We start from the raw sequence: 25,261 nt of genomic DNA, 5'->3' as shown, positions 1-25,261 counted from the left end.
CTAGGACGATAGCTATAACAACCTCCCAGGTGAAGCCCATGCTTTGGGTCCAGGGACCACACTTTGAGTACCAAGCAATCGCTTGGGACGCTTTAAAAACCCACCAGTGCCTGAGTACTATCCTCAGCAATTTCTGACTTAATTGCTGTGGAGTATGGCATTGGCATATTTTAAATCTCCCCAAGTGCTTCTCATGTTCAGCCAAGATTGAGAACCACAGGCTTAAGAAGAGAGACAGTTCATTACCTCACATAATAATAAATACAGCAAGGGACATTCCTGGGACTGGAATTACAATGATGTAATTAAGGAGCCAGAATCTTTCCATCCTTCTGCTCAAACATCCCCATTAGACCATAATGCCTAATGGTCTCAAGGCAGCTGCATGGTTCCAGCCATTACATCCTCATCTGGGGCAGAAAGAAATGTCAGGACTCTATACTGTCTCTGTCTTAAGCAAGTATCAGAGTACTTCCTAGAACCTAGCTGCCAGCCCCATCCACATCCCCTTTAGATGTTGCCTTATGTCTCTTCGGCCCATTGTGGGTTATACATAGGGTTGCCAGATTTAGCAAATAAACATATAGGCTGTCTGGAATTTAAAACTAGGACATACGCTAAAAAAATTATTCGCTGTTTATTTCAAATTCAAATTTAACTGGCCCCAGTGATACACCCACACATAAACCAATCACAGACAAAGGGAAACAGAGTTCTCACACCTAGTTTAGCCTTCAGCCCCCACACTGACCCATCCCTGTATCCTTTTCTCAGCCTGAGTCCCTCTCTCTAATTGGTCAGATCTGGGTCACATGACTGTCTCTGAGCCAAATGCTGGGCTAGAGGAATGGAAAGCGCTGATTGGTTTAGCCTGGGTCACATGTTCCACTTTACCGACAACTTTTCTAAGGAGAGTAAGGGAGAAGCAGTGCCCCCAAAGCGCCATCACCCAAAGAAGGTTGTACTAGCCATGACTTTTTTTTTTTATTCTGATGCTCTGCTATCTGGGACCTTGCTGACGCTGGAGGGCCTGCCCCTCCCGGGCTAGCCAGTTCCTAGAGATGTGTTTCAAACACATACAGCCAATCCAGAGCGCACACCCCACCACCTCCTTTTTCAGGCTCTCACCCTCCTGGCCCCCATCCACCTGCCCTAACCACCCGGAGGCAAGGTGTACCAGACAACCAGGGACAGCCTCTCCACCCCAGAGCCCGGGGAGATCACTCCCAGGCAGGCCAGTCCCCAGCCTGCTTGCCCCACTCTTTTCCCTCCTTTCGAGGTCACAATAAAGATTCTTGCCACAGATCCCCCTCTGCCTCTGTCCCTCCGGTCACTCCCCACTACCCCCCCCCCCGCCTCCACTCCCCCAGCTACGTGCAGACACCCTGTGCCTTCTGTCCTGTTGGTCTTGCTATACCTCACATTATCTCTTCATCTTGAAAACAGAGGGAAAATTTTTTTTTTCTCATTTAATAAACATAGTTGAACACGTACTGGAGTTCAAATATATTTATCAAAGGCACGATGTTAGGGTTGCATATTTAGCCATGCACAAAGCCCACACAATGCTTTCGAGAGATCCTAATGTGGTAAGATAAATAAACATATAAAACATGTGTCGTGTCAGATAGTGGTAAGTGCTGACAAGGAGGATGGGGGTGGGCAGGGGTGGGAGGAAGGCTACAATTTTGAATCGAGTGGCCACAGAGGGCCTTGCTGAGGAGGGAACTGAAGACGATGAAGGAGGGAGCCGGGCAGACAACTGGGGGAAGAGCAGTGCAGACCCAGGGAACAGCAAGTGCAAAGGCCCTGTGGCCAGCCAGGATTCTAACTGGCTCCTCCTGCTGCTGGGTCAAGAAAAGGACTTCAAGGAAGGAAGGTGACAGTGGTCGTCCAGGCAGGAACCTGCTATTGCCAATGCCTGCTTCCCTGCCCGGTACATATTTGGCCATCAACAAATACTTGTAAAATGAAGGGAGACATGGTGGCGGGGCTCGCTCACCTCCCTGGAAGGGTCCCTGCCTCTGTTGCAGGGTCTCTGGCCCCAGCACATGGGGCATCTCCACACTCCCCTCCCACTGTAGCAATTTCCTTTCTTACACCTTCATAGAAGCTTCCATGTCAGACCAGCCCACTTGCTCTGTCTTTGACCACTTTTTCCCGCTGCCAAATCCCTTTGCTCCTCGTGTCAGGTTTGGGAATCCTCAGGGCCCTCTGAGCTTTTCCAGCTGGGCCTGAACGAGGTCTCGGGGGTTCCTCCGCAGGGTGGTGTGCAGGGCCCGGCCTCATTGGTCACCGAGAGGCCATTTCTCTCTGCAGACCCACAGAAGAAGCCAGAAGCAAGAGTGATGTTTCTGAACACTCCACACTCACTAGGTAGTTACAGAGACAGCTTCCTGGGCTGGAGGCTGTTGCCAAGACCCACGAGAAGAAGCATGGGGAAGAGAAGACCCCATGAGATGGGGGGTGGGGCCGAGGGGGTGGTCTGCACTACAAACAGAATATCAGGTTGCCTATATCCTGGAGACGTTCTTGGCTCGGCCACTTTAAATCTTTTACTAGAGGGGCATCTGGGTGGCTCAGTCGACTAAGCATCCAACTTCGGCTCAGGTCATGATCTCACGGTTCATGAGTTCGAGCCCCACGTCGGGCTCTGGGCTGACAGCTCGGAGCCTGGAGCCTGCTTCCGATTCTGCCTCTCCTTCTCTCCCTCTGCCCCTCCCCCAAACTCTCTCTCTCTCTCTCTCTCGAAAATGAATAAACATTAAAAAAAAATTATTTTTTAATCTTTTGCTAGAAAGAAAAACCCGAAACTAGGTGAAAGGGAGCGGAAACCCTCCTGTCATCTTTCCCCCACATTTTATTTTGAAAAACTTTTAAACGCATTTTACAAGGAGCGCTCTACACCCCACCACCTAAATTCCACCACTAACGCTTTGCTGTAACTGCTTCCTACTTTATCTAGATGTCCCACGGCCATTCCACGATTCCCTCAGCACCTGGAGAGAATACTGGCCCTCGGCCAGAAGGCGGACCTGGAAGATTCCCTCGGAAGCCGACTCCTCGAGGGCTCCGTTTGACAGAACATTTCTCTCCTGTTTCTCTCCAGCCGCTGCTCACCCACTAGGAAACCCGGAGAGAGGAACCCAGCTGGCAGGTCGCTAATGTCTGCGAACGTTCTCAAAGGACCAGCTCGGGGGCCAGGGCGCCAGGGATGGGGGGTCACAGTCTCCCTGGCTCCATCCAGCCTGGCCCGGGGCACCAGACGTGGGCTGCAGACCCCAGCCCTCCCTAACCTGGGCATCGGAGACCCCAGAGCTGGAAGGGCCTTTGAGGGTCCCAGGCCCATTTTTGTATCTGTTTTTGGCACATGAGGCTACAGAGGCAGAAGGCTCCCAGGGAAGCTGAGCACTTCTGCGCACACCCCCGGCTGCGTCTACCCCGACGTACAGCGCTCCCCACGCCAGAAGAAGGCTTGGATTCACATCCGCGTGGGCTGGTAAGCGGACGTAGGCCCAGACGCGGGAACTGTGGTCGGATTCGCAAGGGTGAGACTCTCCCTCCTTTCTCTCACGTAAAATTGTTCTCAGATCCCCCCAAAGCCTTCCGAAGAGATGTTAAGACCGAATCATTTCTTCCCGACGAATATCCTCTGAAGATTTCTTTTGCCAGGCGGTATTCCAGGGCCTGGATCTGCAGCCGCGAATACGGCAGACACGATCCCTCCTCTCCGAGGGTGGAGGAGACAGAGAGTCGTGTTAGAAAAATGAACGCGTGCCATCATTTCGAAGACACAAAAGTGCTAAGGAGGAAATGAAGAGAGGGGGTTACGTCAGACGGTGATGGGCGGGGGTGGAGGGGCGGTGCAGGGGGGGAATCTGGGGAGATTGAGCCAGGCCGCAGTGAGGAGTTTAGACCTTATTCTAAACGAACAAAAATGGTCTAGAGGCTTAAAAAGGTGGGAGACATGACCCGACCTAGGCCCCCCCAGGATCTCTGGCTACCTGTGAGGAACACATCATAGGCGGCGGGAAGGCAGAAGCAGAGACCCCACGTAAGAAGCAGCATCATTTCCACGCAGGAGCTAATGAAGTCTGGGCCAGGCTGTGCAGGGCGGGTGGCAACAAGTGGTCAGACTCCACCTTCTGTATTCGGGGGATTAGCCAAGAAGAGAGCAAGGGCTGCACCTGTCTTTTAACCTTGAACCACCAGGTTGGTGGACTGAGCACCAGCTCCTCTCTCTTGGGAGCAACGAGCACTCAGCGTAGGACCCACGGCTCAAATAGGCTGAATACGAGGCTCTGATTGTATTTTTGCTTCACTGACTCCTGATGAAAACCAACAGAACATCCCGGTATAAGAAAGTGGGGTGAGGGGCACCTGGGTGGCTCAGTCCGTTGAGCATCCAGCTTTGGCTCCGGTCGTGATCTCGCCGTCCGTGGGTTCTGGCCCCGCGTCGGGCTCTGTGCTGACGGCTCGGAGCCTGGAGCCTGATTCTGTGTCTCCCTCTCTCTCTGCCCCTCCCCTACTCACGCTCTGTCTCTCTGTCTCTGAAAACTGAATAAACCTTAAAAAAGAAAGAAAGAAAGAAAGAAAGAAAGAAAGAAAGAAAGAAAAGAAAGAAAGAAAGAAAGCGGGTGGGAACATCAGGGAGGACAGAGGGAAGCCTTAAAATATACGTACGTGGTTCCCTCCATTATAAAGATGCGAAGACTGAGGCACAAAGAGGTTAAGAAACTTGCTCTCCGTGCTACAGCCGGTAAGTAGGAAAGTCAGCATTTGAACCCAGACTCCATGCTCTTAGCCACCGCACTATTTAACTGGTGTCCTGGCAGAGGATCCTGAGTTGTTCCTGAAATGTTATTTTTCCCTGCTATAGACACCTGTCTTTGCACCCTCGAGCGAGCATTTTTGAAGATGAATTCAAGGGGTAGATGCAGCGGGTTTGGGGTCCCTCGTGATCTGTGACACCTGCCAGCCCCACCCAACAGCCCTGCACTCGTAGATCAGTGCCTCGAAGTCTTTCCTTCTGTGAAGGAGCAGGCGACCCTCCCCAGTGGCTGAACTGGCATTGGGAGGTGGCTGGGCACCTTGCGGGAGTGGAGGATGGGAAGGGAGGCCGAGTCTTCGGAACCTCTAAATCCAGCCAGGTCAGTGATGCTCATCCCCGGAACCCAACATATGATCCCATAGGTGCTGCGGCCGGCAGGCGGACGGGGCTCCTGAAAAGCGTACCGCCTCTTCTCTGCTCGTCTCTGTGGCGCTTCTGACATGTCTCTGTGCTGAAGATTTCTTGGCTAATCCCAGGCTTCCTTCCAGTCCCAGGGTGGAGAGTGCCCGTCCATCCTGATTAGAATCAGTGCCAGACACAACCAGAGGAGGGTCTCATCCTCCTCCCTATTTGCAAGGTTGAGGTCTGGGGATTTTATACCATGAACGTCTTTGCCTTTCCCTCCATGAGATGGGCGTACCTCCTTAAATTGTCACTTGGAAATATCAAAAGCCCAGAGGAACCGGTCCTATGAACTTATGGGTCAATAAGTAGCCTAAATTGTCAGCAAATTGGCAAATAAATTAGGAAAATTCCTATCTATGGGTGATGCTCAGAGACCTTTAGGCTTCTTTCATCAGGAGACTAAGAAGCAGGAGAAAAACGTGGAAGCTGAGACCTTGTTCACGTGGTGTCCTTTGGTCAGGGAGACGTCACAGCCACGGACCCTGGCCGGGTGTTACTGGCTTAATCGAATGCAGACAAGCCTTGGGTGAGTCTTTTTGGGTGCAGGACTCTGCCAGGCCTTGGGGACACCCAGGTGAGTATGGCCTTCACCTTTAGGAGTGAACTGTCCAGCCCAGGGTCCCCGAACATCAGCTATCCACCTATAACCTCAGGACTTTGCGACATCTGAGGACAAAAGAGTGATTGCTACACTATGCCCACACTCCTGGAGCCCAGGGGGTGTCTGTACAGGCAGGGGTGTGTCTGTGACCAGGAGAAGCAAGAGTCCCTCAGGAGAGCAGGACACAGACTGCTCGGGGACTCCTGGCTCAGGTCACATCTTACTCTCGCCTCGGGCAATTGTATGACCTGGGACAAGACATTCTCCATCTTGGGCCTCAGCTTCAGCATCCATGCAGTCAGGAGTGTGGACCAAGGAATCACAAAGGCCGGTCTCCCCCGCCACCATAGCGGGGGGCCCAGCATCCGAGAGATAATAGCCTGTGAAGTCGGTCACATTAGGGAAAGCCCGTCCAGGTCAGAAAGGCGGTGCAGATGTATCCCGAGAATGCACCCGTCTTCCTAGCACAGACAGGGAGGTTCCCCTGTGCAGGCAGGTGAATCCTGGTCTCCGAGAACACACTCCAGAGTCCGAGCCCACAGTGACCAAAGGGCTGCTCTGCCTCCATCGGTCAGGTCACTTCCAGAGCGAGGGACCCAGGGGCATTCCTGGGTTTGGGTCCGCTTTTCTCAGGACTGCCTCCACTCAGCCGAGGTGAACAAAGACAGGGAGCCACTGTTTGCTCTGGGAGCAGGAGGAAGGACAGAGAGAGAAAACATAGCTTCCTAGCGTGTGCATGCCCCAGGACTCTCTCAAGAGATCGCGACAGCCAGCGTCTCGAAAGTTCGGGTGTCTCGGAGCAGGTCACGAGGCGTTTGGGGGGACGCCTCCCTCAGACTTGAGGAGCTTCCGCAGCTTGGAGGGAAGAGGCTTTCTGGCCGGGCTCGCTGTGCTCTGATGGCCTCTTCTGGAGAAACTGACATATCACCGCTTGAATCCTTCTCCCTTCGGCTCCCCAGCAGTTAGAATTTTCTGTTACAAGGAGCAGAAATCCAAAGCAAGTGAGATTGTGCAAAGACAAGGGAAAGTTTGTCTCACTAAAATCGGAAGTTCAGATGTGGCTTCAGGTGTGGTTGGATCCAGGAGCTCAAAGCTGCATCTCCTGAATCTGTCTGTCTGAGCTCAGTGTTCCTCTTCGTGGCTTCACACTCAGACCAACTGCCTGTGTGGTGGCACCTGTACAGCACGCCATCCCACAAGAATGATGGTTACACGTTCTCATTATGGCGGGAAAACCCCCACTGGGCCTGGCATTGTCTTCAAGCGAGTCGGGAACATAAGAGCGGAAATCTGGCCTGCGAGCTGTCATGTTCAGTATTCACCTACAGGGAGGAGTGAGTCCTTTCCCAGGTGTCTCAAGCAGAACATTCCAAACTATGCCATATATAGTGTCCTTTTCAGGAGGCCCAGACATCTTGGTTATTATCCAGACCTGCTTGTTTTCAGGCATTTTTTCTTTCTTTCCCTCCCCTAGTGATCTTAATTATGTGAGTGATATAATTATAATTTTTTTCGTTTTTTTTAAGTTTAGTTATTTATTTTGAGAGAGAGAGAGAGCAGGAGAGGGGCAGAGGGAGAGAGAGAGAGAGCATCCCAAGGAGGGACTCTTAACATTGCGGAGCCTGAGGTGGAGCTCAAACACACGAACCGTGAGATCATGACCTGAGCCAAAATCAAGAGTCGGACGCTCAACCAACTAAGCCATCAGGTGCCCCTATAATTGTAATTTGAAAAATTCAAAGAAGGCAAAGCAAAAGTAGCCCTCACTCCCCACCCACTTCTCAAACGTGTCACCGTGGGCCAGTATAACATTCAATGTGATGTGTGTAATGCTCTAAGAACACACACACACACACACACACACACACACACACGGGATGGGGGGTGGGGGAAGGAGAGAAGAAAAATAAAGAAGAGGGAGGGAGGCAGAGAGCAACAGGGTGCTCTCTCAGATGGCATGACCAGGAGGGCCTCTTGGAGGAGGTAACCACTACAGAAATGAAATAAGAAAATGAGCCAGATAAACACTTGAGGGAAGGGCAGTTCTGGCAGAGGGAAGGGCAGTCCCAGCAAGTGCAAAGGCCCTGAGGCAGGAGCTTTTTCTTTTCTTTTCCTTTCTTGTCTTTTCTTTTCTTTCTTTTTTTTTTTTTTTTGTGAGCTCTATGCCCAACATGGGGCTTTAACTCATGACAAGATCAAGAATCACACGCTCCACCGACTGAGCCAGCCAGGTGCCCTGCAGGAGCTTTTTCACTGTGTTTGCAGAACAGCACAGAGAGCCGTGTGGCTAGAGCAAAGTGGGTGAAGCAGGAGAATGGTAGGGGTTGGTTGAAGGGACGATGGGGGTCAGACCACGTAAGGCCTTGTGGGTCATGGTGAAGACTTTGGCTTCGATGCCGAGCAGCGGAAGTCACTGGAGGAGTTTTGAATAATGAAATATGATGATCTGATTTGATGTGTTGGAAAGACCACTCTTCCTGCTGAATGGAGAGCACAGGGTAGGGGCCAAGGTGGACAGGAAGACGAGTTAGGGGTTTCACACGACAGTCCAGGCGAGAAATGGCAGCATTGAGACAGAGCTGGAAGTCGGGGGCCTGGGTTTACAGACTCCAACTTTATTCTTCTCACTGTCCCAACGTACCCCACTCTACCTTTCCAGAAAGTTCCTGCCATCCCATAATCTATTGCTTTGTGTACTTGAAAGACATCACCACACGACTTTTCTATCAGGCACGTGCTCCCGTGTCACCTAAATCAGGGTTCACAGGAAGGAGCTGGTCTGGAGGGGGCGCTGTACATATCTGCTACCCAGGGGAAGCAAGTCTCTGGACTTAGCCATCAAGCCTTAGCCATCAAAATATCTAGCAAATGCCAAGTCCCATTAGGAGGCAGTTGTTTGGACCCAGTCCTTTCGAATACTGAGTTAGTTCAGCATTTCAAAAAGTAGGTGACCTGTAGTGACACTAGATAATTTCACATGTCATGTCTGTAAACGTGACATATTTTTAAGGCAGGTATTTATTATAATGTATATTAGGAAAACCTAGAAAGCCTGGAGACGAGCTCCGTGATTTCACAGCCATAACTGCACGAACGAAGCTGAATTTGAAAAAGTGAGTCCGTTTACAGAAGACGATTGATTAGGAGCGCAGGCGGGGCACGGAGGTGGCCCCAGCGACCGTCGTGAGGGGGTGTGTGAGTGGGTGACGCTTGGGACACGCTGAGAATCTGGCAGGTGGGCGATTTGGGCCCGGGGTTTCAAGTCCTATCTGGGGGTGAGGGAGGGGGAGGGGGTGGGCCCTCCCTCCCCAGCCCATCGGAGTCACAGAGAAAGGTGTCAGGGTGACCTCACCCCTGGCCCCGCACGGAGGGAACATTCCGTCATGGAAAGAAATTGGGTCTGTTCTTTTTCCCTACATTACAGGCTAATGTTGGAGAAAACAAATTTTGGTTGGCAGACCCGGCTTCATCTAACCTGTTGAAAACTGGCCTCTTTGGCCCCTTTGTGGCTTGTCTGTCAGGCTCTTGCCTCCCACCCGAGCTGTCTGCCTGCATCAGGGCTGGGCTGCAGAAGGAGTTTAGATCATATGTTTTTGTATAAAAGACGCTGATTTATAGAGCCTCTTCATTATGGTGGTTTTAATGAAGCAGGTTACTGTCCCCAAGGGGAGGCTTAACATAGAGTGCTGTTTATGTGTAGATGCCGCAGCCATTTTAAAGGATTGTTAAAATTGTACTTTAATAGCGAGTTGACATAAATCTTTGGCTGCCTTGTTTGGGCAGCGATGAGTGCATCTAACAAGGCAATGGGCACAGGAGCTCACGGGCAAAAGCACCCAACGGCTAATTGCCTCTGGACTTAGCAGGTTGGAAACACAAGCACTCAAGACCCTGGTCTGTTCGCCCGGCAAAAATAAGAAACGGTTCTGCAGGCTGCCTGCTTTTTTGCCAACACAGCACTTGGAGCCGCTGACTGCAGCAAGTGAATTATTCACCAGGTGGAAGCTTCCCCTGCATTCAGAGAGAAGGGTCTGGCAGGCCTGGGGGGCAGCCGGCTTTTGCGCCTTTTTGCTTCAAAGGCGGTCTCCGGAGACCCGGAGAGGACGCCTTCTCCTTACAAGTGCCTCACCATGGCTTGTGAAGAGCGGGCGAAGGCTTGGTCCCGCCCGGAGTGGCCTGGATTCCTGGGTTCAACAAATAGTTCTTGAGCACCTACCTAGGGCGTGGGACACGGGGCTTGATGGAGTCACTAAGGGGTTTTTAGTGGTGAGAGAACATGGACCGAATACCCCCCCCCCGCCCCGGGCTGCAGGGTGGTCCCGGGAAGGGAGAGGGGAGAGTGGACACGGCGAGGTGGGGCCGGGGGTTGTGAGTGACGCCTCCTCCAAGGAGAAGGTACCGCTCAGGTCACTTTTGCTGAGCCCCGCCCCATGGGGGAGGCGTGGTTCTAAGCCACCCCCTTAACCCTCACAACCCAAGAGGTGCAGAGCATTACTAGTCCCATTTTATAGGCAAGGAAACGGAATCAGTCACATAGAGGCTGAGTTCATTCAATCCGGTGAGTAAATGGCACAGTTGAAATTTAAACCACAGTCCGTTGAACTTCATAGCCTCTGTTTTAATCACTCTGCCATCTTGCCTCTCCTCCAAGGAGCTGCGGTGGCTAAAAACCAGATCCTGAGCCCTAAAATTCGATACTCGGGACCCTGGCCCGGCTTTGCCAGTCCTGGATGACAGAAAGGAGACAGGAGCCAGTTGCTAAGCAACCTGCGCGTTGTCAATCCTGAGCGGAGCCCGCTCAGTGGAGGCCCGGCTTATCACGTGACGGAGACCCGACCAATCAGAGCGCCCCATTCCCCTGACTGCGCTGATTGGCTCAAGATGTGACCCAAGTTGCTGCAGAGGCAGTGGGACCTGAGACTTCCCAGTGATGGTGGAAGAGTTGTCCTCCACCTGCCGAGTGGCTGAGCTAGGAGGATATTAGTCCGGAGCTGCTAGGGGTCCTGCTGTCCCCAGGGGAAGGTCTGCCTTAGAGCAAAGCCACTATGGAGGTAAAAAGAGTCGAGACTGCATTCTCAGCTTCGGGATTAACCTAAATTTTATGTGAGCCAAGACGGTCCCTTTGTGCCGAAGCCAGTTGAAGTTGGTTTCGCCATCACTTGTAACCAAAAGTGTCACGACAGATACTGTAGGGCAAGGGTTAGTGCTCCCATTTGACAGATGATAAAACTGAGGCTCCGGGCCAAAGACAAGGAAAGGGAAGGATCTAATAGTTATCACTTACCACTTACAGTTAACTGTCCCGTTGCTTTTTTTTTTAAGGTGATTAAGTGGGTTGCAAGCCCTAATGTGCCACTAACTCACAGAGAGACTGCAAAGCACATTGTTCCAAGCCTCCGTGTACCCATCCAAGCAATGACTGAGGATCCCAAGGATGTTCCTTGTGGTATTAATAAAGCTCTGCTACAGAAAGTTTCCATAATCAATAGGTTCCAGAAAAGTTGCACCGGCTAGCTTTTTCTTTGGAACGTTAGCATGGCAAAGGTTTTGGAAATCCCAGCAGCCAAGACATAATGTGTGTTCGACCCAGCATTTCCAGGTGTATAAGTTTGATTCCGAATGCATCAAAGGTGTTAAAACATGAGCAGAAAGAGAGAAAGAAAAAGACACCCAACGAGTAAAATCCTGCTTTGACATGTCAACAACTGTCACGAGGACCGAAAATTTGACTCAACGTTGGAAAAAAGCTCATTTGGATTCCCTCAAAGGCTGAATAAGTGGGAAGTCATCCAGGCTGCAGCATGTAAGCTGCAGGTTAGACAAAGAGAAGCAATGTCCTACAATCCAAGTCTTGGACATGGAATCAGCTCTTGACGGGGAGATGTCCACCTGCGATAATCCAAGGACTAGAGGAACTTCCCTTGAAACAGAAGGCAGAAAATAAATTTAGACATTTCCTGTTTGGACGGCATAACGCAGAGCACAAAGAGGTGACCTAAAGAAGCCCGTTAATAGTGACTTCCCATTTCTGTCCCTTCCAGTTCTCTGAGGTTTCTCTGTACCATTTCCAGAGTGACTAACCCCAGGCTGGATGGCCAGTGCTCCCAGGGGCAACCCTTTCCTTTGATCCTGGCTGTGCTCCACCGTGTATGAATTTGAACTTTCTACTGCTGGCTGACCTGTGGTTGTGTCTCCAGACAGACCTCATACCAGCAACGGCACAGCCTCTGTCCCTCCCAGCAAATGGCAGCTCTCAGGAGACATGGAGGGGGGAGCGTCAATAAGGAGACCACAGGTTAAGGGACGGTAAGGGCCCCGAGACTGACATCAGAGGGAAGCTGTCCCCAGGCCTGCCGACTTAAGTATGGCCCCACGGCCAGCTAGAGAGTCACCTGACAAGAGCAATGGCTTCGGAAGAGAAACTCGGCCCTTGCCAACCTCTGCGCTTTGCCAAATGGGGGTTGGGGGACAGAAGTTTTTAATTTTGACAAAGTCCGATTTATCTTTCCTTTACTGTCAGCAGTGCATCGGGTCGGCCTGAGGAATATTTGCTTTTCCCAAGATCTTTCACCCCCGTTTTCTTCTAGATGTTTTAGACTTTACGTTTAAGTGCATGATTCATTTGAAGTTAATGTTTACGTGGCACCAGTCAGGGGTTGAAGTTCATTTTCCCCCATATAAATATTCATTGACTTCTAAACCATTTGTCAAAAAGGCTTTCTTTTCTTCACTGAATTACTTGGGCACCTCTGTTGAACATCGGTTGAATCTGGATGAGTGATGTGTTTTTGGAGTCTCTCTTCTGTTCCACTGATTTAGGTATTTTTCCTTAAGGCCCTACCACCCCAGCTGGACTTCTATAGCTTGTAGTAAGTCTTGACATCAGTTAGCGTGAGTCTTCCAACTATGTTGTTTAAAATTTTGTTGACTATTCCAGATGCTTTGTATTTTCATGTAATTTTTTTTGTGTGTGTGTTCCTTTATTTATTTTGAGAGAGACAGAGAGCGCATGAGTGGAAGAGGGACAGAAGGAGAGAGAGGAAATTTTAAACAGGCTCCATGCCCAACACAAAGTCCAACATGGGGCCCTATTTCACAACCGTGAGATCATGACCTGAGCCAAAATCAAGAGTCAGACGCTTAACCAACTGAGCCGCTCAGATGCCCCTCGTGTAATCTTACGATCAGCTCATCAATTTCTAAAAATGCCTGCTGGAATTCTGATTGGGATTGCATTCAATCTCTAGATCAGTTTAGAGAGAACTACCGTCTTAATGATAATAGTGAGGGGGCTTTTTAAGGTTTTTTTTCTATTCATGTAGGTAATCTCTACACCCAATGTGGGGCTCAAATTCACGACCCCAAGACCAAGATCAAGGGTCGCATGCTGTCCCAACTGAGCCAACCAGGTGCCCCAAAGATTGAGTCTTTTATTCTAGGAACCTGGTGTATCTTTCCATTTATTTCAGAGTTTAATGTCTATCAGCAATGTTTTGTAGCCTTTAGAATACAAATCCTGAGAATGTTTTGTTAAATAAATCCCTAAGTATTTTGAAGTTTTTTTATGCTATTGTAAATGGCATTTTAAAATTTCATTTCCCAATTGTTCAGTGCTAGTATACAGAATTTAAATTGATGTTTTCTATTGATTTCAAGCCTGCAATTTTTCTAACTCTCTTATTACTTCCTGTCAGTTATTTTGTTGATTCTTTAGGACAAATGTCTCTTTTATCCAATCGTGGTCCCCTCCCCAGAAGTAACCATTGTTTTTTAAAAATTTTTTTCATGTTTTTTTTTTTATTTATTTTTGAGACAGAGAGAGACAGAGCATGAGCAAGGGAGGGGCAGAGAGAGAGGGAGACACAGAATCTGAAGCAGGCTCCAGGCTGAGCTGTCAGCACAGAGCCCAATGAGGGGCTCGAACTCATGGACCGTGAGATCATGACCTGAGCCAAAGTCAGACGCTTAACCAACTGAGCCACCCAGGTGCCCCAGAAGTAACCATTGTTAAGTGCGTCTTTCTAGATCCTTTTTTTATATATTCTCCCCACGTGCATACGAGCCCATTAAAAAGGCATAATATTGGATCCTATTTCATGAAAATGTTATCAAATTGGGTTGTCATTATGCAACTTGCTTTCATTCTTCAACTTACTTTCACCCAATACCATCTCTTGAAGATTTTTCTAAGACACTAATAAAGACCCACATATTTTGTTAAATCACTGGACAGTGTTTTCTAGTTAGGAGAAAATATGGTAGATAGATAGATAGATAGATAGATAGATAGATATAGGTAGAGATAGAGAGAGATAGAGAGAGATGATATAGATTCTGCCGTCTTCTGCTGAAGGACATTCAGGTCAATTCCAGTGTTTTACTATTAGGAGCACTGCCTCAAGGAGCATTCTCAGACATATCTCCTTGCCCGCATGGGTAAAATTGTCCCCAGGACAAACTGTGACTAAGGGTTGATCAACTGGATCATGAGACACATACACCTGACAGCTTCAGAGATGACAAGCCGTCTCTGCCCAGGCTCTTGGGGAAACGCAGACCTGCAGGGCACCGTGTTGAGTCCCCGAAGGAGGGGCCTCTGCTGGGGGGGAGGAGGGCTGTGATTGTGCTCGCACGCACCTTTGGGGACAAGGTATGACTCTGCACACGGACGTGATGGAGGGGGGTTGCAGCGTCCCCTGTAGAGCTCTAAGGGAAGCGGACGTCCTCCTGGCAGCCTCCCTCCTCTTCCTCGAACACTCCCCCCTCCTCCCCCACCCCTCCCACCCCCCGGCTCTCCTCCTCCTGCTGTGTGCGGCGCTGGGGGGGTGGGGGGTGTCAGCAGCCCCGGGGACATGCGAGGGTGGGCAGAAGGGCTTCCTGGGGTGGCTCCTACTTCACAGGTTGCTTTTCGGGGTGCACAGATGAGGCTGCCCTGTCGGGACAAGGGCTGCCGTTCTGGAGAGAGGCCTCCACCCGGGAGCCAGGGCCTCCTGCAGACTTCACTGCTGCCGTGGATGCAAAACACTGGAGACACCACGCCCTCGGGAGCTGCGGGTGAAGCCCGTGCTCAAAACCCTTCTCTGGCCATTTCAGCTCCCTGGCCTTGGCTGAGGCACGTCCCGCCTCCCAGACTCGCTGTCCTGCTCTGGGACGAGGAACCACAGGAGCATCCGTGAGTTCTGTCTCTGCGCGTCCACCCCTGTCCACCTTAGATCTCCCACCGTGGACACAGCCTCCTTCACCCTGAGCCATGGCGGGGACTGAGCAGCACTGACCCCAACCCCCAACATCAGCGGTGACCTCGAGACCCAGGTGTGGCCAAGCTCACCTTCCATCCTCCTGGGTGCTCTGGTTGGCTATGGGATGGACATGTGACCCCAAATGGGCCAATGAGAGCCTGTCCTGGGGCTTTGGGTGGATCTGGTGGGGAAAGATTCTGCGCAGGGGTGGGGGGTGGGGGTCGAGGGACGTGGCTGCGGGGCTGGTGGGGGGGAAGCCCGGAGCTGCTGGCCGTCTTCTCGGTCACCCCCATGGACACAACCTGCTAGAGGGTGAACCGAACCCACGGGAAAGCAGAGCCTGGGAGGGAGAGGCTCTACGTCATGACTAAGTTGTTGGAGTCTCTGGATCCAGCTGGGTCGGCCGCCCAACGCCCCTGACTTTCAGTTACATGAGCTACTACATTTCCCTTTTCACTTAAGTCTGTGCGAATTGAGTTTCTGTCGCTTGCAACCGGAAGAATCCCAATTCACGGAGCCCACGGTTTGCCCCCGGGGCCTCCGAGTGGTGGAACCAGGCAGACCGCGGAAGGGGGGCTGCTCCAGGAAGGCTGCGTCCTCGCTCTCCGGGGACCAGGCATGCTGAGGGGGTTTTCCAGGTGGGGCAGGGCTGCGCTGCGTCCCCTCTTCCTCCCCCAGGATGGCCTCGGGGCTCGGCACCCCGCTCACGGTTCCTCTCTCCGAGGCTCGCACGGGTCCTGCCCAGTTGGCTCAGCCAGGCCCAGGCAGGTGGCCCTGGACAAGGAGAGTGAGCAGCTTCCTGAAGAGCATAGAATCTGAGCAGGATGAGAGAAGAGAGATACACAGGACATGTACCACCCTTGAAAAATCGAGTATGTGCATTTATCCAGTGTCAGTCCCAGCACCACCCTGGCCTGGATCACGAGCTCCCTGAGGGAGGGGGGGGGGGGCTGTACGGCCACTTCGCCACCAGCAGGGGGCATTGTCTCTCAGGATCTAAGTCAGATTAGGCCCCTCCTCTGCTCAAAGGTTACAGAGGCCCCACCTAACTCAGAGCAAAAGCTGAAGTCCTCCAGATGGCCCTCAAGGCCCTGGTCCCACCCAGCTGCCCCAGGCGACCTCTTACCTCCGGGCCTTTGCACCTCCTTTTCCTTCCCCTGGAAATGCTCTTTTCGAAGGCTGCCACCCGATCCCCCTCTTTCAATTTTTATTCCAACATCGTCTTGGCAGTGAGGCCGTCCCCGGCCACCCGATCCGACATGATGCACCTCGTCCTCCCGTCCTGCTTTGTTTCCTCCACAGCCCCATTGTCTTGATTGGCGCCTCACCGCGGCGTTGATGTTTGTTTTGTCCCTTCCCCCAGACAAGGCCGTAAGTTCCACGATGGAAGCAATCTCAGTCTGCCGTCTCCACCGCACAGCACGCGGCAGAGTGGGCACTTCATAAAAATATGTTAAAGGAGTGGCTGAATCCTCCCTTCTGGGCACAGGGCCCCGATTGTCCTTTGGGAAACCTCTGTCCTCCACGTGAACCTCTGTTCATTTGCTGAGGGGAGTGAACCCCATACCCAACTCCATTTGGCACACGATCCAGACCGGGATCGGTATGTATGCGGGACCACTGACGAGGTCCTGGGCAGGCCGTACCTGCACAGGGGGCTGAAATTGTGCCCACCAAGCCCTCGTCCTGGCATGGGGCTGCCTCTCCAAGAGCAACGGGCACCTGTTGTAACCAACATCAGGGCACCTCAGGGAGCAGCCCTGGCCGTGAGCAAACCCCGTCACCTCGGTCCCAGCGTGTGGGTCAGAGGTGGCCACATGAACAGCTTGGGCCAGTGAGCCAAGCGGTCCTGAAACATGTGGCACAGGTACCACCATCCCTCCAGGGTTGCTGTGCAGGCAGGTGACATCTAGCCCCCCGTCCCCCCAACCCAAGAGGGTAGAGGAACAGAGCAGTGCTGAAATATTGAGGGGAAAAAAAACTGGCTGAAGCCCCTGGATCCCGCCCTACCTGAGGCCTTCCTCGCCCTTGGGACTTTGCGGTTCTAGGAGCCCATCCGTACAGCCCCCTTCCGCTGAAGTCTGTTGGAGTTGGGTTTTCTGTCACCGACAGCTGCGGGACCCCCATCGGACCTGGGAGGTCGCGTAGTAACCCCCTGCAAGGCCGCTGTATACAGCTAGATGAGACCCTGTCCCCGAAAAGCACTTTGTCGTCCGTAAACACGGTATGGCAACAAAGGGCTGGAGGAGGTCTGGTGGGCCCCTCACCATCCTTCCTCTCCCTCACTCCCCCAGGAGTCCTCCCAGGGCAGCCTCTGCCCCCTCTGCCCACGAGGTGGCAGCTCCTCACCGCCCCTCTCTTCCAAGTAATTTTCTTCTTTCCCATTCTGTCATCTGGAAAGACAGCAAATGCAGGCACTTAATCTTCCTCCTCCAACCCAATTGATGTGAAAGCACGCAGTGCTGGTGAGTGGCAGCAACGGCGAGGCGTTTATATCAACTGGCAAAAATAAACACGAGCTTTGCGCAAGCTCCCAATGGACAGCGCCCTTATTAGAGGCACGACGCCCAGCAGGGCGGCCCGGGGATTAAGACCACCACCCCCTGCCCCCGGAACCTCTTGGAGGAAGTAGGGATGCGTGAGCACCGCTACAATTGTATCTCAGACCTTCTCTTTCCCACGAGGTCCCAAGGGAACCTTGGGCAAAGCCGGGCAAAGCCGGGCAAAGCCTCACTGTTCCCACATTTCAGCTCAGCCAACCTGGAAGACCAAGTCTACCTCCTGTGTCCTCCTTCCACTCACTCTTCTCTACCACCACTGCCTCCTCGGGCCCCATCACACACCGTGGTTCCCCTAGATCCTTGCCACAGCCTCCCGCTGGGCTCCCAGTTTCCACGTGGCCCCCTGCGATCCAGACCCACATTCACTCAACACACACTGCAGTCAAAGTGAGCTTTAGAAAGGCAAATCAGATCGTGTCCGACCCTGCTCCAGAAACTTCGATGGCTCCCCATTGCTCTTAGCATGAAATCTGAACTCCCTGTCATGGGCTCTGAGTCCCGCGTGGTCTGGTTACCTCTCAGACCCGTCTCCCCCTCACTCTCCCCCTAGCTCACTCCGCTACAGCCACAAGGACCTCCTCCCTGCTCTTCCAGCTTGCCAAAATCATTCCTGCCCCAGGCCCTTTGCACTTGCCGTTTTCCACGTCTTTTCCTGTTGGTCCTCTTTTAACTTCCATGTCTCAGCTCCAATGTGACTCTCCCCCCACCCCAGCCAGGCTGTCACTGCTGTTTACCCTCTTCATGTCCATTCATTCTACAAACCTCTGCTAAACACAGGCCCTGGGGATACAGCAATAAACAAGACAGATAAGTCTCCTGCCTAATGGAAGCTATATTCTAGTTAGGGACAGTGGAGGGGGTGGGTAGAAAAACAACCAACAAGGTAAAGACAGAGAAAAGACCTCAAGTGATGATAAGTGCTATGAGAAAAACGGGGATGGAAAGGGAGTGAGGCTCTAACTGGAAACCGGTGGTCGGAGGGGGCTTCATGGAGAAAGCCACACTTGAGCAAAGACCTAAGGGAGGTGAGGGAGGAAGCCACGTGAGTGTCTGGAAGAAAGTCTTCCAGACAGAGGGAACAGCGAGTGCAAAGGCCCTGGGGCAGGAATGTGGGTGGCGCATTTGAGGAGCAGCGAGGAGGCCAGTGTGCCTGGGGCAGAGTGAATAAGGGAACAGTAGGGGAAACGAGGCGGGGGAGGGGGTAGATCACATAGAACCACAGAGGCTGTGGCCAGGACTCCGGCTTTGGCTCTGAGTGAGGTGGGAGCGGAGATTTAAATGACATCCCTCGGTGAGAGCGGTTTCGAATCTACCCACATGGCCCAGGCGAGCGCTGGATCAGGAACAACGACTGTCCACGGAGCGGGGTCACCGAGGAGGGCTGGTATTCACTCATTCATTCACTCCGGGTTTCATCCGTTCATTCGTTCCAGACCCAGCGGAGGCTCTGAATCCAGAAGGTTCCATCTCTGGCTCCACCATTTCCTTGCTGGGAGAGGCAAGGACCTGAACCTCTCTGGGCCTCGGTTTTCTCACCTCCACAGTGGGGTCCAACAGTACGAAACAGCCAGGACACGTGGGCTGCTGGACGCGGGGCCCCGCACAGAGCAAGCCCTCCGCGAGTCCGAGCCTCCTCTCCACCTCCCTTCCTTCCTTCTCTCCTTTCTTCTCATTAGACTGGAAGCTCTCTGAGGCCCGTGACGGTTGTCTGTTATGTTCACCGTCCTATCCCCAGGGCCCAGGACTTTGCTTAGCACAGAGTGACTGATGCGTAAATAGTTATCGAATGGGTGAATCCCCCAAGTCCTGGGCAGACGGAAACACCTTGTCAGGGTCAGAGCTGACTGAAGAGGAGACTGGGGTAAATGCCACAGTCCAGAAACGCAGATCAAAGATGGGGCAGCAGGTGGGTCTACGGGGAACTGGGTCACCCAGCAGAAGGTGACAGGTGTCACCCGACCTTGTTCTACATTCTAAGAGGGCAAACAAATGGGCCTTAGATAAATGTTTGATGTCTGTTCTAGGTCCTGTGCAAGTTGTATGTCGTCCATGGCCCAGAGAACCTTGTATTTTAAAGTGCTATATGTACCTGTGCTAGTACGTTGGGGTCTGTTGTGTCATCCATATGTTTTATTGGGGCGCTGGGTGGCCCGGTCCGTTAAGCATCCAGCTTCGGCTCAGGTCATGAATTCATAATCTGTGAGTTCGAGCCCCGTGTCGGGATCTGTGCTGACAGCTCAGAGCCTGTTTCAGATTCTGTGTCTTCCTCTCTCTCTGCCCCTCCCCCACTCATTCATTTTCTCTCTCTCTCTCTGTCTCTCTGTCTCTCAAAAATAAATAAACATTTAAAAAGAGAGAGAGAGAGAGAGATGTTTTATTAAGTCCCAGTGCATAGGTTCATTGTTTATCTGTTGGTGGGTGGAGCAGGGGGTCCCTGCCTGGGGATTCAGCAGAGCCTGGGGTGATGGGGGTGCTCCCTCGTGTAGCCAACAATGAAGGCTTCTGGCTGAATGAGCGCATACGACACGCCAGGCCCCGTGTCAGACCATCACGTCTGTGATTTCATTGACTCATCAGAAGCCCGTTTCAGGGGAATCGTATTATTATTTCCACTTTACAGATGATGGAACTGAAGGGCAGAGGAGTCCGGCATTTTCCCCGAGGTCACCCAGCTCTTAACCGGCAGAATTGGGGCTTAAACCCAGGTCCCACCCCCACTTATCCAAAGCTAGGGCAATCACTTCGTCCCGGTTTGCCCAGGACTGCCCCAGTTTGAAATCTGCAGGTCCCGTCTGGAAACCCCTGGAGCCTCAGACAAACCAGGGCTGTTGGTCATCCTATCCAGAGCCCGTGCTTCGGCCCGCCACAGTTATATGCCCTCTTTTAGGGAAGTGTAGAGGTGAGGGTTTTCCTGGAGGTGTCTACTCATGAATCTACTCAAGATTCCTGGAGGTATCTACTCAAGAATCTCGGAAAGAGAAGGCAAAAGGCGGGAGGAGTGGGAACTAGCCAGATTTCATTACAATTTAGAATTTTTAAATTCTAAAATAACTATAGACTCATAGGAAGCCGCAGATAATATTAGAGCCCTATGTACCCTTCACCCATCTTTCCCCATGGTGACATTTCATACAGCCGTAATTCCGTATCAGGGCCAGGAAATTGACCTTGAGACAATACTGTTAACTAGACCCCAGACCGTATTCAGATTCGGCATTATTTACACGCACTCGCGTGTGTGTGTGTGTGTGTGCGTGTGTATGAGGAGTGTGTGTGTCACATGCACGTACGTGCATCTAGTCCTATGCAATTTTATCCTATGTGTAGGTTCACGTAACCCCCCTCCCCAGGCTTCAAGACAGAGGACTGTCCCAGCACCACAAAGGAACTGCCTTGTGCTGCCCTGGATACTTACACCCACTCCGTTCCCAGACCCACCCCCGTCCCCACCGCCTGGCAACCACTGATCTATTCTCCATCTTTATAGTTTTGTCATTTCGAGAAGGGGATATAAGAGAATCACACGGATTCCTTTTCGTTCAGCATAGTGCCCACTGGGGTTGCTCGCACATATCGATAATTCACTCCATTTTATTGCTGAGTCGTGATCCATGGTGTGGATGTACTTGAGTCTAACTTTTCACTCGTGAAGGGCATCTGGGTTCTTTTTCCTTGAATTTCTAAGCTCCAGCAGAGGTGACGGAGAATCTCTTTAAGCCGACTGAGAGGGCGCCAAGTGCCAAGATGGGAAATCAGGACTCGATCGTGCCCGCACCATGCCAGGAGATCAGGGTCTATATGAAGGGGAAGTTGGAGCATGGGGAGCTGTATATTCAGTTATAAATCACAGAAGCCCAAAGCAAGAGGGGTAAAGTCTTGACTCATGGAAACGAAGAGTCCAAGGATAGTACTGCTTCAGGCCAGGCTGGATCCAGGGGGAGTCTGATGACACCATCAGCTCTCTTCTCCTCTCCTCTTCACTTCTTCCTCCTGCTCCTTATTCTTCCTCCTCTCTCTTTCTCCCCTCCTCTTCCTCCTCCTGGCCCTCCTCCTCCCACCCCTGGCTCTATTTTCCTATTGACTGTTCCCCCCAGGCCTGCTTTGAGTAGCACCACAGGAAGCTCCCGGCCTCCCTCATACCAGTCCAGCAATCTCAAGGAAGGGAAGTGCTTCTTTCCAGCAGGTTCCAGGAGCTCCTTAACCAGTCACCGAGGCTGGGGGAATGCGCTGCTCTCACTGGCCTCCCCTGGAGCCAGAGTAGGATCAGCCTGGAAACCTGGGTCACTGTCACCAGAAGACAGAGGAGGGTTGGATTCATGACGGGCACTACACCAGGTGACCACTGCAGGGGACTGCTCTGCCCGGAGTTCGGGGTGGGCTGCAGGGGGGAGGTCAGCAGTCGTCCCAGGTGAGTGGAGAGATGAACAAATCAGGGCCAACTTCTCAATTAGGTACAGCGGGAGCAGTGCCCAGGGCTCATGATGCTTTTAGGAGCTAAAAAAATTTTTAATTCCTTTGAAAATCATGAAGTAAAAAACGAATATAACCCATCCTGGGATAATATCCATCTTTGTACCAACAGAGTCATAAACACAATCTTTGTTTGTTTATAAAGAAGGGGCCCAGGAAGATTGGCACAGTATGACTAGGTGCTTGCTTGGACAAGGTAGACAAAGGTGGGCAATTAGGAACGTTCCCGAATTTGGATCCTGGCATCTAAAGGAATGGTTTTGGTCATATTAAGGAAGTGAAGTGAGGAAGAATGAAGTCTATACAGGGCTAAGGTTACCGGTTCTGGGGCTGAGTCCTGGATCAACCTTGGGCAAGGCTCTTTACTCCTCCAACAAGAATTGCCATCTTCTGTGAGTTCTCATGGGGATTAAATGAGACACAGTAGGTGCTTCGCAAAGGAGTCAGCATACAGTAGGTGCCGGATAAATGGGATCAAAGTCTTAGTTTGGGGGAAACCTCAGAATAGAATTTGAGAGACACGTTGGGACCAGAACTGAGATGACACTTGAAACTGAGAGCCAAGAGGGGCTGCCCCAGAAGAGAAGAGCAGGAGACATCATCCTGGGACGTGCTGACATTAGGGGCCAGGAGAAGGGAACAGTCAGCAGAGGTGGTGACAGAAGAAGAAGGCTGGGGCCTTGGAAGCCAAGGGAGTAATGGGCATCAGGAAATTAGAGGTCATGACCAGGGTTGGATCCTGCAAAACAATCCAGAATAAGTGGTAGGGAGAGTATTTCGGATGGATATCTGTGGTTTTGTCCTTTATGTTAATTATTCATTCATTCAACCAATTCCCTGGGCTCATTGGCTGTGTGTTGATCTCAAGGTCACTCAGGCAGTTTCTGCTGTAGAATCATTCTGGAACACTGCTGGCTCCCACCTGTTCTGAGTCTATTTCTCACTTCTCTGATCATCTGGGCATCCTTTTTCTGCACCCAATAAATTCCCAATTGTCTCAGCCAGATTCAGTCTCTCCTGCTGGAAACCAAATGGATAGCTCACACACTTGGTCCACGTGTTTGAATGAGGACGACTCCCACACCCTGCTCCACAGTGGGCTTGTGACCTAAGCCGGTCCTTCAGCCAGCACGAGTGGTCACACTTTAATCCAATGAGAGTCAGTCCGGGGTATTGCTGGAATGCTCACAAAGGAAAAAGTATGTTTCCACTGGGTTTGCTGAGCTAGAGGGATAGTAGGCTAGAGTTCCATCTAGTGAGGGAAGAGCCCTCCAGGGAATGAAGTCAACATCAAAGAATCAGGGAGGACAGATGAAGACAAATGCTTTACAGATATATCCTGGATCCAGCCCCTCCTGAAACCCCTGGGCTTACCCTTTGCTGTGCCAATAACTTCCCATTTGGGCTTAAGTCACTTTGAATTGGGATTACATCCTTTGTAATCAAAAAGTTTCTATTTGGTACAAAGACTACAACACTACAGTGAATGCCAATCTCCATTTTCCTTCATAGACAAAAGGAGTCACAGACCAATATTGTAGCTAAATGTGAGAACAAAGCACACAGTAGGTCCTTCATCTGTGTTACTCACCTCTGATCGCCCAGGTGCACTCACACAAGAGCTTGCCAGAAAGAAGAAGAAAAGGAGAACCCACAGGCAATTTTTTCAAATCAACATTCCAAGGAGTTTTACATCCCCCTGCTTGCTAAACTCACACCTTTCTATGTCAGCTTTTTATCACTGTCTTGAGCCACCCAAGTTATTCCAAAATAGACACCCTAAATTCTAAGAAGACAAGCAAAGCTAGTGTTAATGAAATGTTTAATGCTTGTTACAGCTCATATGTTAGTTTTACGTCCAATTTATGGTCCTGAAGAGGTGCATTTATAACGTATGATGTGTATGTTTTTATTACATCGGAGGACCCACATATAATCAACATGGACTGTGGATTTATGGCCACCTTTATAAGACTTGGAGTATAATTTCATTACTTTTAAATATTTACAGAGGTTCAAAGTTGTAGCTTTGCTTTTACGGAGTATTTTGACATAACACGGTCCTGTCTGTGACTTGTTAAGCAAAGCCCTGGGTGAGGAACAACCCCAAGAACCTTGGGCCTTTGGGGGCTGTGAGCAGTGTTCTGACCACGTGGGAGGAGACAGGACAACAAGTGGAAATAAACCCCCAGGGAGCAGGCGGTGGGCGCTGATCGGGGCTCAGAGAAGACCTGTCCCGTGAACCAGGCACCGCAGAGGAGCAGCGGGGAGGAGGCCGGACTGGCAGGGGACATTACCCATGTGACAACTGCCATTGTGGAAATCCCCCTTCCCACCAAAAATGCTGTGGTTGGTGTCCCCAAGCTCTCAGAAAGTCAGATTTTGCTCTGTCGTTTCTTCCAGACGTCTTCCCCAGACACTGTGGAGAGATGAGAAGGACAGAGCATAAATCCACAGAGGGTTGATTGTCCTCTGCCCAGAGGAGGGAGAGTCTAAATAAATTTCTTCTGGTTCGGTGATCGTCAGCAGGGCCTGCAGGCGGGCCCTGACTACGGACAGAAATCAGTATGTGGCTCCTCTGTGATGTCGTCAGACAGAATGGATCCTCTTAACGGTTTCCAGTGAGGAAATGGAGTGTGAGTGTGTGTGTGTGTGTGTGTGTGTGTGTGTGTGTGATTTAGCAATTGCTTCAGCTACAAGTGACAGTAAATCTGTTTTAAAAGTGCCTTAGGCAAAACACAAGATTATTTCTCTCTCTGGTAAAGAAAGCCCAGCAGGAAGCAGCCAGGGCTGATGGGAACGCTTCACTCTGATCAAGGATTCAGACTCATTCTAACTTAAATCATTTTGTCAATCACAACACATTTCATGAGGCTTTCAACTCGGGATCCAAGATGGCTGCTTGAGCTCCAGCCATCACACCCACATTTCTGTCAGTAGTGAGGAGGGAGGTACAGAAACATGTTTTCCTCTTCCTTTAAGACACTTTCCAGAAATCACACTCATTCCATTGACAATGACTTCATTACATGGCCGAATCTAAATGTAAGGGATGCTGAGAACTGTAGTCATTGTTTGGGGCAGCTATGTGACAGCTAAATTCTCTCTTCCTTAAGAAGGAAGGAGAAAGCCATACCGAAGGAACAGTTCAACA

General features: G+C 51.3%; 1 long non-coding RNA gene across 1 annotated transcript; it reads left to right on the top strand.

Moving 5' to 3' along the window:
- Positions 1 to 10,757: 10,757 nt before the first annotated feature.
- On the top strand, positions 10,758 to 12,773 carry LOC122214881. The gene is made up of 2 exons (XR_006200125.1): positions 10,758 to 10,888; positions 11,160 to 12,773. It is a non-coding gene; the product is annotated as an uncharacterized LOC122214881 (long non-coding RNA).
- The last annotated feature ends 12,488 nt before the right edge of the window (positions 12,774 to 25,261 follow it).

The sequence above is a fragment of the Panthera leo genome, chromosome A3 (assembly GCF_018350215.1).
Source record: "Panthera leo isolate Ple1 chromosome A3, P.leo_Ple1_pat1.1, whole genome shotgun sequence".
Taxonomy (NCBI): domain Eukaryota; kingdom Metazoa; phylum Chordata; class Mammalia; order Carnivora; family Felidae; genus Panthera; species Panthera leo.
The sequence above is the reverse complement of the archived record's forward strand: the minus strand, read 5'-3'. Positions and strand labels throughout refer to the sequence as shown.